The following is a 9,599-nucleotide window of genomic DNA, read 5'->3' as shown; positions in this document are numbered from 1 at the left end:
AACTGGTGGAATAATATCCTCATACTCTGAGAGAAAAAGCTGACAATTTAACAATCCTATTCTCAGTCAAGGTATAATTTCTCGTTAGAGTAAAAGAAAGTTATTTATAGATATTCAAGAATTCAGTAATATAGCATTCACATATCACAACTGAGGAGAATACATGACTCAGGATTCTAGGAAAGCAAGATATAAAACAGAATTGAGGTCTCAATAGAGGGGGAGGTGAAGAGGAGAGGGAACAAATGTTGAGCAATGAAACCTGAGGGGTGTGTGTACAATACAATGAATGTATAATGGAAATGCTTGCAGCAGAAGCAACAAACTTTAAGAAACAGCCTAACATTAGAACTTGAGGTGCTATTTCACCTATTAGGAATAGGAAAGGAGGGCAGGAGAGGGAGGGGAAACAAGTGTTAAAAAGCCTTATCAGGAGTGGGGAATGGGAATGTGAGGAGAGGATAAAAATGAAAGTATGTTAAAGGCCTCCCGTCCTTGGGTTGGCATTTAGGTAAGGAAAATAATGTTTTGATAGGGCTAATAATTTTTTTAATAAAGAAAAATATTCATCTAACTTTGAGTTTCAGGATGGATGTTAACTATTAACTAAGTATATTGAAATTTTCAAGTGGAAAAATATAGAATGAAAAACAGTGAAACTCAGCAAGAATAAGGATAAGAAAGTAAAAAAATAAAATGTTATTTACTTAAAGCAAGATGGAGAAATAAAATCAAGTATATTACCTGCTACAATTAATGAGAATAGATAAAACTTTGTCATTAAAGAATCTATGAAATTGCATTCAAAACCGAAACCTAGTTATCTATTATTTAAAAGAATCGTACTTGTAAATAAAGGGATGAAAGACTGTTGACTATTTTGCTCCTGGCTGTAGTGTGCATGTATTTTTTTCCCCTCTTCCATGTTTTCTAAACTTACACTAAAAGGATTCATCAAATCATCTTGTTCAGATAGCTCAGGATTGTTTTTCTTTTGCTTACCCTGTGCTCTTGGGTTCTATGGTATTTCTGTAATTACGTAACAATGGTGTTGCACAGTAATCTATCATATAGAGCTATATGTATGGAAAATTTTGATCAGTTTTTTAAAGAAAATTATCCTGTTTGCAAAGGCACAATAAAGTTGCATCTTATAGACTATAGGCAATAAAGCTAACACTAAACTTTATTTAGCACAAACCATATTCACATTCCCTGTTCATTTGATCTTGAGAAAAGTCTAGCATATCCAGTAGTTTCACGGATATCATTTTAACTTAAAAGGTTCTGATATATTTAATTTATAAAGCTCAGACTGATAGAGTTTTGGAAAATGATAAGAAATGCTTTGGTAATGTGTGTATTCTTATATAAAACCCATGGCTTCTCCTGTGTATATTTTTAAAAATTAAAGGAATACACATTTGACAAAAAAAAAAGACCATTGATTATGAAGTTATGAGAAAGAAATGCTATACAATTAATGTGGAACACAATATAGAATCAAAAAAATAGATCCTAGATTATATACGGACTTAGAATACAACAAGGATGGCATTTTATTTTATCTATTTTTCAAATTAACATTAAAATTTTATTTGGAAAAATGTAGTTTAGGGAAGATCTAGGCTTATTTCATGTATGAACATGTGTACTAACTGTTTAAGTACCATAGGCTTGAGTCCTAAAACACAGAAATTCTGATATATTTTAGTTTGTATGATTTCCATTATAAGAGAAAAAAATGTAATGGTATATTTATGATTTTACATACTGCCTTATCAAATATGTTCCTAGTACAAGGGAACTTCCATTTGATCATGTACTGAAATAATGTGTACTGATGGATGTTAACCAGACTTATCGTGGTCATTTCACAATATACATGTAGATGGAATCATTATGTTGTATACCTGGAACCAACACAATGTTGACAATGTTAATGTCAATTATACCTTAAAAAACAAAAACAAAAACTGAAGGCTTTAAAAAATTTTACATGTCTGATGACTGGAAGAATTTACCACACACTGGATTCTAGCTCCTTAATACCAAGATTCATTTATCCCCCTCTACCACATACTTCCACTGTTGATGCTCATGATGCATTCATCATCATTCTAGGGCCCCAACCCTCTTCCTCAAATAACAATGCTACTTTTCTTGTGAGATGCATAAGTTCTAGAAGCTATATGTGCAGTAAAGAGTTAACTCAGTAGGCTTAGGGTGTTCAATCCCTGTACATTCCAAAGGAAGGAGTGACCCTTGACCAGCTTCTGAGGGATAACCTTTAAGCCCTTGGAATGTCCTGCCTGAGAAGAGTGTGTTTGTATACCTGGGGCTTTGGGCCACACCAGATGGTTTATGTTAACACTGTGCTGGATGCCTGTGGGGGATGCCTGCTTTTTATTTGCCTGGGGCCCTGGGTCATGGTATAACAGTTTCACCTCTGGAGGGGCTGCAGACTAAGTAGTTAAGGAGAGTCATGTGGACAGTCCATGCTTATGTGACTGTCCCCCAGAAATTACCCTGGATCCCCTAAGGCTTGGATGAGATTCACTGGTTGGCAATATTTCATATGTGTTGTCAAACCTTTTGTGAATGGGGACAGTAATTATATGCTGCTTATGAGCTGTTATGATGATTAAGTGAGATAATATGTCATATGCTTAGAACAGTGACAAACACTGTTCTAATAAATAAAAGCTATATAAGGGCTTGTTAAATAATTCTAAGGGGTGAGTACAGGAAAGCCAGAGTTTAGAATCTGAGAACATATATCAAGCAACAGATTTGGGATGATGAAGTTTGAGCAAGCAACCAAAGGGTCAAAAGGCAAAGAAATCTGGAGCAAAAAATAAACAAACACACACACACACACATACACATACAAAATATGAAGTAGAGGGAGTACAGATAGAGAAGAGAGAAGATAAAAGGAGGGGGAAAGATGGAGAAGGAAGGGAGACTCTGGACAATGCAGAGGGGACCACCTATATTTAGAGATCTACAGATGATAAGGAACCAGCAAAGGCAGCTGGGAAAAGCAGTTAGTGAAGAAGAAAATATGGAGAAGGAGGTATCTTGTAAACGAAAAAGAGAAAAGTTTCAGGAAGGAACATAAGTAATGGTGAGAAGTTCAAGTAAGAAGTGACCATCGGATTTGGCAACAGTGAGGTATTTGGTGACCTCTATAAGAGTAGTTGAATGCGTGCGGAGAGAGAAATTCCAGCTGGACTGGGTTAAAGTGAGAACAGGTGACAAAGGAGGTGGAAACAGCAAGCATATCTAACTTTTTCAACAAAATTTTACTGAGAAGGAGAGCAGGAAAATGATGCTGGAGGAGAACATAGAGTCAAGAGCAACATTTTTAGATGAGAGTGTGTGAGCTAGCTACTGATATCTCTGAAGAAAAGACAATGAAATACTGTACTGTACTCTAGAAGAGCAATAGTATTCCAGTATCTTGTTTCCTGTGGCAAAGAAAATCCTATGAAAAGAGAGAAAAATATAGCTACTTATATGCTCAGAATAATTCAACTGTTGTCAACTCTCTTAGGCTGCAGAAATTTTCTGCTGATCCGTAAATCTGCCTTTTCCTCTTTAAACTGTTTCATCATTTTTCTTTCTCACTCCTTCCTAACTCCCTTCCCCCTGACTTTTTCTTCTCCTTTTTTTCAAATATTATTTGAATATAAGGAGATGACTGGGGCAAGAGGTACAGGGAGCATACCTGTAGCTACAAAGAGAAGACACAGTAAGTGACAAAATTAGTACCATAGATTGTGTTTTCTGTAGGTATTCAGAGATGGGAGACAACATTTTGAGTTGGAGTGGTTAGATAATAGCATCCCAGAATTGATAGTAATAAATCCACAGATTCATGGAATTTAAATCTATAAACCACCTTATAAATAATCTTAACCAGTTCTATTCTTCAGATAAGTAAACAGAATCTTGCACAAGCTAACTACTTATGTAATTGAGTGATTACACCAGAAACACAAATAATATCACTTCCTATGTTTTCCAGATGGCTAGCTGATTGGCCCAACACTATTGAATTTGAAATTGCATCTTTATCATAAACTATTGTACTGGATTTATCATTAATTTGAACAGAATTGATATAATTAAAATAATGAGTCTTCTGTACAATTTATGTTATTTTTATTCATGTATATCTTATAGTTTTTGTTGCTATTAAATGGAATTTAAAAATAATGTTTATATTTTGTTATTTTTGCTGATTAAGAAAACTATTACTTTTTGTGTGTTGGTCTGGTATTTGGCCACATTGCAAAACTGTTATTATTTCTAGTAATTTTTCAACTAAGTCTTTTGAATATTTTAAGTATCTAGTAATATTGTCAGTATATAATGACCTTTTCCCCTCATTCTTTTCAATGTACACATATTACTCCCTTTTCTTTTTGTAATTGCGTTGGTATAGAATTCCAGTAGAATGTTTGATTCAGTCCTTTAATTAATTTACAATATATTACTTCCTGTTGGAATAATTAATACCTTATGTTAATTAATTAGTTACCCACTATGACTTCCTTTCAACCTTTGCTTTCTCTGATCTTGAGTTTACTTGAAGCTTCTGTTGGGAAGACTCACTTTCTTGGAGGCTGGTATTTTACCTCCAGGGCTCTGGAGTTTGTCAGCAACTGTGCTGCTGAGATTTAACTCTTAGTGGAGCTCTAGTTTTTATCTTCCAGAAACTCCTCACTCTTTTAGTCTTTTGGGTGGCAACATTTCCACGATTGTAAGACACATTGTATTGTTTTTATTTGTCTTCTGTCATTTCAGTGAGATTTGAGGGGAGAGAGAGAGGGATAAATGCTTGTTTTTAATCAGCAATCTTGCTTTGGAAGTCAGGCTAGAAATACTTTGAAGAAATAATTAATAAAATTTGGTGAATGGTTAGATAATGGAGATAATGTTTAGATAATGGAGATAATGGTTAGATAATGGAGAAGGAGGGGTCAAAATTGACTTTAAGATATGGTGACTAGGTGAGTGGGAGAATGGGAATACTATGAACCAAAACCAGGGAAAGAGACTAGACTGAAGACCAAAAATGATGCCTGCTAAATGATACTTGAAAAAAATAAGCTTCAAAATGAACTCAGACACCCAGCTTTAGCATATAATATTTGTTTAATAAGGTGTGGATATATGGAAGATGTAGAACCATCCTTAGAGTGAACAGTAACTTCAGGCTTAGGGTGTTCCAAGAAGCTGTAAGGTGGATTTATAGAAGTTTCCCCAGTAGCACTCATGCAATCCCTGTTTTTAAGAAGCTCAGTCTCTTGGTACACCCTGTAGGAAAAGGGTTGTTAGATATTTGACCTGAAACTAAGTGCCAAGTTTCAGAAACTCACTTAGAATTATGTTAGTGTTCATTATTACCATTCCCACCCTCCATAACCATGTCTGCAGACATCCTGTGCTGAGCATCTAATATTTCTTCTCTCCTTATTTTCCAATTGTAGAAAACTAGCGCATCAGTAATTTTTGTAAGTTTTCTTCATACCATTTGAAATATGAATAATATCTCCATAATGTTGGTTGCATTTTTTTTGATAAACCTGGGATATTCTCAATTCCTTCATGGTTAAAATTTTAACGCACAATGATTTTCATTTAATATGTCAGATCAGCATTTTTTTCAATAGCCTATATTGGAGAGTACAGTAATCTTGAATTTAGTTTTCTTATAAGTTTTGAAGGGCATGAAACTGAATGAACACTGGCATAATTTTTACTCATATTAGATAGGACAGGAATCCTGCATATTATCCTTCACTTTGTTACCTTTTAAAAATTACATACTTCTAATCCTGATGAATTCCATAGATAATCTGTCATTTGGTAGGCTGCACAGAGAGACATAAGTTTAAAGGTGCATATGCCTATACCAGGTTTAGGTTGGATCAGCAGAAAATTTGTTATTTGATGAATACCCTGGTTATATAATGACCAAAGATGCCCCCCTGCTCTTGGATACTCTGATAAGTGGTTTGATGTATAAGCTTGGCTGACCTGTTTCTTATGGGTAATCTTAGATATCTTACACATATCAGGTACCATTTTGGTCATCTATAATCCACTACATTTACATGTGAAAACCACATAGTATTTGGTTAAACATTTTGGAATATTTGACCTGTCATGTGAAAATTGATGTAATTGGAAATGTGCTTGAGATTTTATGTTTGCATGTTCATTAGTTATAGGACAATAAATCATAAAGTAGAAGGAAGCATACTTGCATTATGACTTTGGGTAAATTAACCTCTTCATGCCTCAGTTTCCTCATATGCAAAATGGGGATATCAGGAGAATCAAATAAGTTAATATATAAAGTGCTTAGACCAGTCCTGACAATTAGTAAAGCTAATTTTTGTTGTTAAGGTATTACCTCACTCCTAAATTTTAGAATTTATATTCACTGTAGTTGGACATCATATCTGCTGGAGAGCTACAAAAAAAAAAAAAAAGAAAGAAATAACAGAGATTTCTTTTGAGTTTCCCACTAGAAAACCATATATCTAAAACATGAAAATGTTCCCTATGAAGGTGTATTCTCTGTAGTGAAAAAAAAACTATGATTCATAGTAAAGCAGCAGCTGTCTTTATTTAATTCCTTTTCTCCTTTTAGAGTGAATCATTACAAGAATTATTTAATGAAAATCAGAAGAAAAACAGGCTGTGTGCATTATAATAATGACTAATAGGTAAGTTTGATGAATGCACAAGTCCATTTGGTACATGCTATCATCACCAGTGTTGTACTTTTGAATGTTGTGTATATGGTAACAATTATAATACAAGGAGCATTGAATTAAATGAAAATAGAAGGAAAGGCATGTAAAAGCAGGCATTCTGACCCATGTAAATGAAAAAGTATGAGAAATATTTGGTGATTGTTTTAATACAGGTGACTTACAAATTGGGAATGAGGACTGCTAAAGGAGCCTGAAGGAAGATGTCAGGATTGGTGGTTGATTGACCAAGATGATATGATAATAGATCAGACTGATAGTTTTGGAATATTCATTTGTGAAGTAAACATAGGTTAATTGGTTTGAACGTGTTGGTTTGAATTTATAGCAGAAAAGGTGAATTTCTTAGTGTGGGCATATTTGGAGTTATTTTAAATTTACATATTAGCTTTGTTATATACTTATAATTTATTAAGTCTATTGGCACTCTTATTTTAGGTAATTGTTTTAGACCATCCTTATTTTAAGGGTTTATAGAATAATAAGACTTCTTTTAAGATTATGACATATTTAACCTTATGTCATGCCAAGAACATTTCCATGGTATAGGTATTTGTCATCTCATTTTTAGTTGAAGAAACTGAGGTGTGGGCAGATTAAATAACTTGCCTGAAGTCATACAGGTAGTAAATGGCTACACACAGAATTGAACAAGGACTCTGAGTCCAAAGTCTACTATTTATTAGTCCTTGTGTTATACTGCTTCCTTGTCATTTCCTTCTTTATCATAAAGCTAAACTAAAAGTGGGAATTTTCTTTCTTCATTTTCTATATGCTAACTCATAGTCTAATGGTAAAAGCACACCAAAACTTTTAGTCTTTGGATTTATTAGAAACTGGAGGTAGTGGAATGCTGTGGAAAAACTACAAGCTTTACTCAGAGACAGTTAGGTCTGAAAATGTCAGGAATCTGCTCAGAGAAATGGGAGATGAATGATGACACCATTGCTCTTGGCAGAATTTGGTTTGATTGATAGAATTATTTGAGTTAGTTAGAGTGGTATCTATGATAAAGGAAGCTTATGTCCAAGGGGCAGTCAAGACTTTTCACTAGGTCTTTAGTCAAGTAAAGTTTAAATTATAACAAGCATATTCTTAAGTAGACATTTAAAAATTTTACATACACTGAGGATCAACAAGAAGATTTTTATTTTGGGCTGTATGTTCTCTTCTACACTGGCCATTTCTCTTCCTTGAAGGACTGTTTAAGTTAGGAGCAGAAACAGCATAGCCTTGGTCAGGTATCTTGGAGGTAGAGTAAGTTTTATTCATTTAATTTATTAATACGTTAGAAATATTCTTTGACTGTCTATCACATGTCAGGCATTTCTTAGATGTTTCAAAATGTGTCCCTCTTACATTTTTCCTCCCATACATGTATTCTAACTGACTTTCTGAAAGGGCTCACTATCCTCATCTAGAACTGGGGTAGTGGTAAGAAATAATATCAAATTATCAATCATTTCCAACTTGGAAGGTGAGTGCTAGGATTCTGGCATTTTAAAGAGCATAGCATTTATTAAAAACAATGCTAAGAAAAGAATTTCATCTTACCAAAGATACTATCTTTTTAGTTAGGTCCATATATTCTTGTGAATATGGTTTTTTGAACTTGCTGTCATAGTCAATATTACTGACTTTAAAGCTCATGTGATAGTAAAAAGGTGTTTTTCCTGAGAAGGAGAAAAAAGAAAAAATAGTTCTGACTTTGCTTATTGTGTAACTCCTTTCATTCTTAAGGAATCATGTGAAATAGAATACTCTGATTAAATTTCAAGTAACTTAACATTTAAATAGTCTTAATACCTAGCGATTGTGGAAATAACTTTGACATGTCTATTAAATTATGACCTTGCCCAAGAACGTAAACCATTTTGTAACATTCTGATAAAATTCTTCATGTGAGTGGCTGCAGTTAATTATCTAAAAAGTCTTTCCTATACAGTCACAAATAACTTAAAAAAACAAACAAAAAAATGACATAGCATTTTTCTTGGATTGTATTGGCAAAGATGACAAAAATAATAATACTCAGGCTGGAGTAGCTATACATATATCAGACAAAATAGACTTTAAGCTAAAAATAGTATTAAGAGACAAAGAAGTTCATTATATAATATTATATACATATTAAATAATATAATATGACCTATTATTATGCAATGATAAAGGGGTCAATTCATCAAGAAGACATAAAAATCATAAATATATATGTACCCAACATCAGAGCATCTAAATATATTAAGCAAATACTAACAGATCTGAAGGGAGAAATAGACAAGAATGCAGTAATTGTAGGGGACTTCAATACCTCATTTTCAATAATGGATAGATCATCCAGAGAGAAAGTCAACAAAGAAATGTTGAATCATACTTTAGAGAAATTGACTTAACAGACTTATGTAGAACATTCTATCCAACAGCCGCAGAATACACATTTTCTCAAGTTTACACAGAATATTCTCCAGGATAAAGCATATGACAGGTCACAAAACAAGTCTTAGAAAATTTAAGAAGATTGAAATCAACTAACTATCTTTTCTTACCATAATGGTATGAAAGTAGAAATCAGTAACAGAAATAAAGCTGGAAAATTCACAAATATGTGGAAATTAAACAACACACCCCTGAACAACCAATGGATCAAAGAAGAAATTGAAAAGGAAATTGAAAAATATCTTGAAACAAATCAAAATGAAAACACAACATACCAAAATCTATGGGTTGCTTCAAAAACAGTTCTAGGAGGGAATTTTACAGTGATAAACACTGACATGAAGACAAAAGAAAGATCTCAAATAAAAA

This window comes from Neophocaena asiaeorientalis, unplaced genomic scaffold (assembly GCF_003031525.2).
Source record: "Neophocaena asiaeorientalis asiaeorientalis breed wild unplaced genomic scaffold, Neophocaena_asiaeorientalis_V1.1 scaffold445, whole genome shotgun sequence".
NCBI lineage: Eukaryota > Metazoa > Chordata > Mammalia > Artiodactyla > Phocoenidae > Neophocaena > Neophocaena asiaeorientalis.
This window is presented reverse-complemented; position numbering follows the sequence as displayed.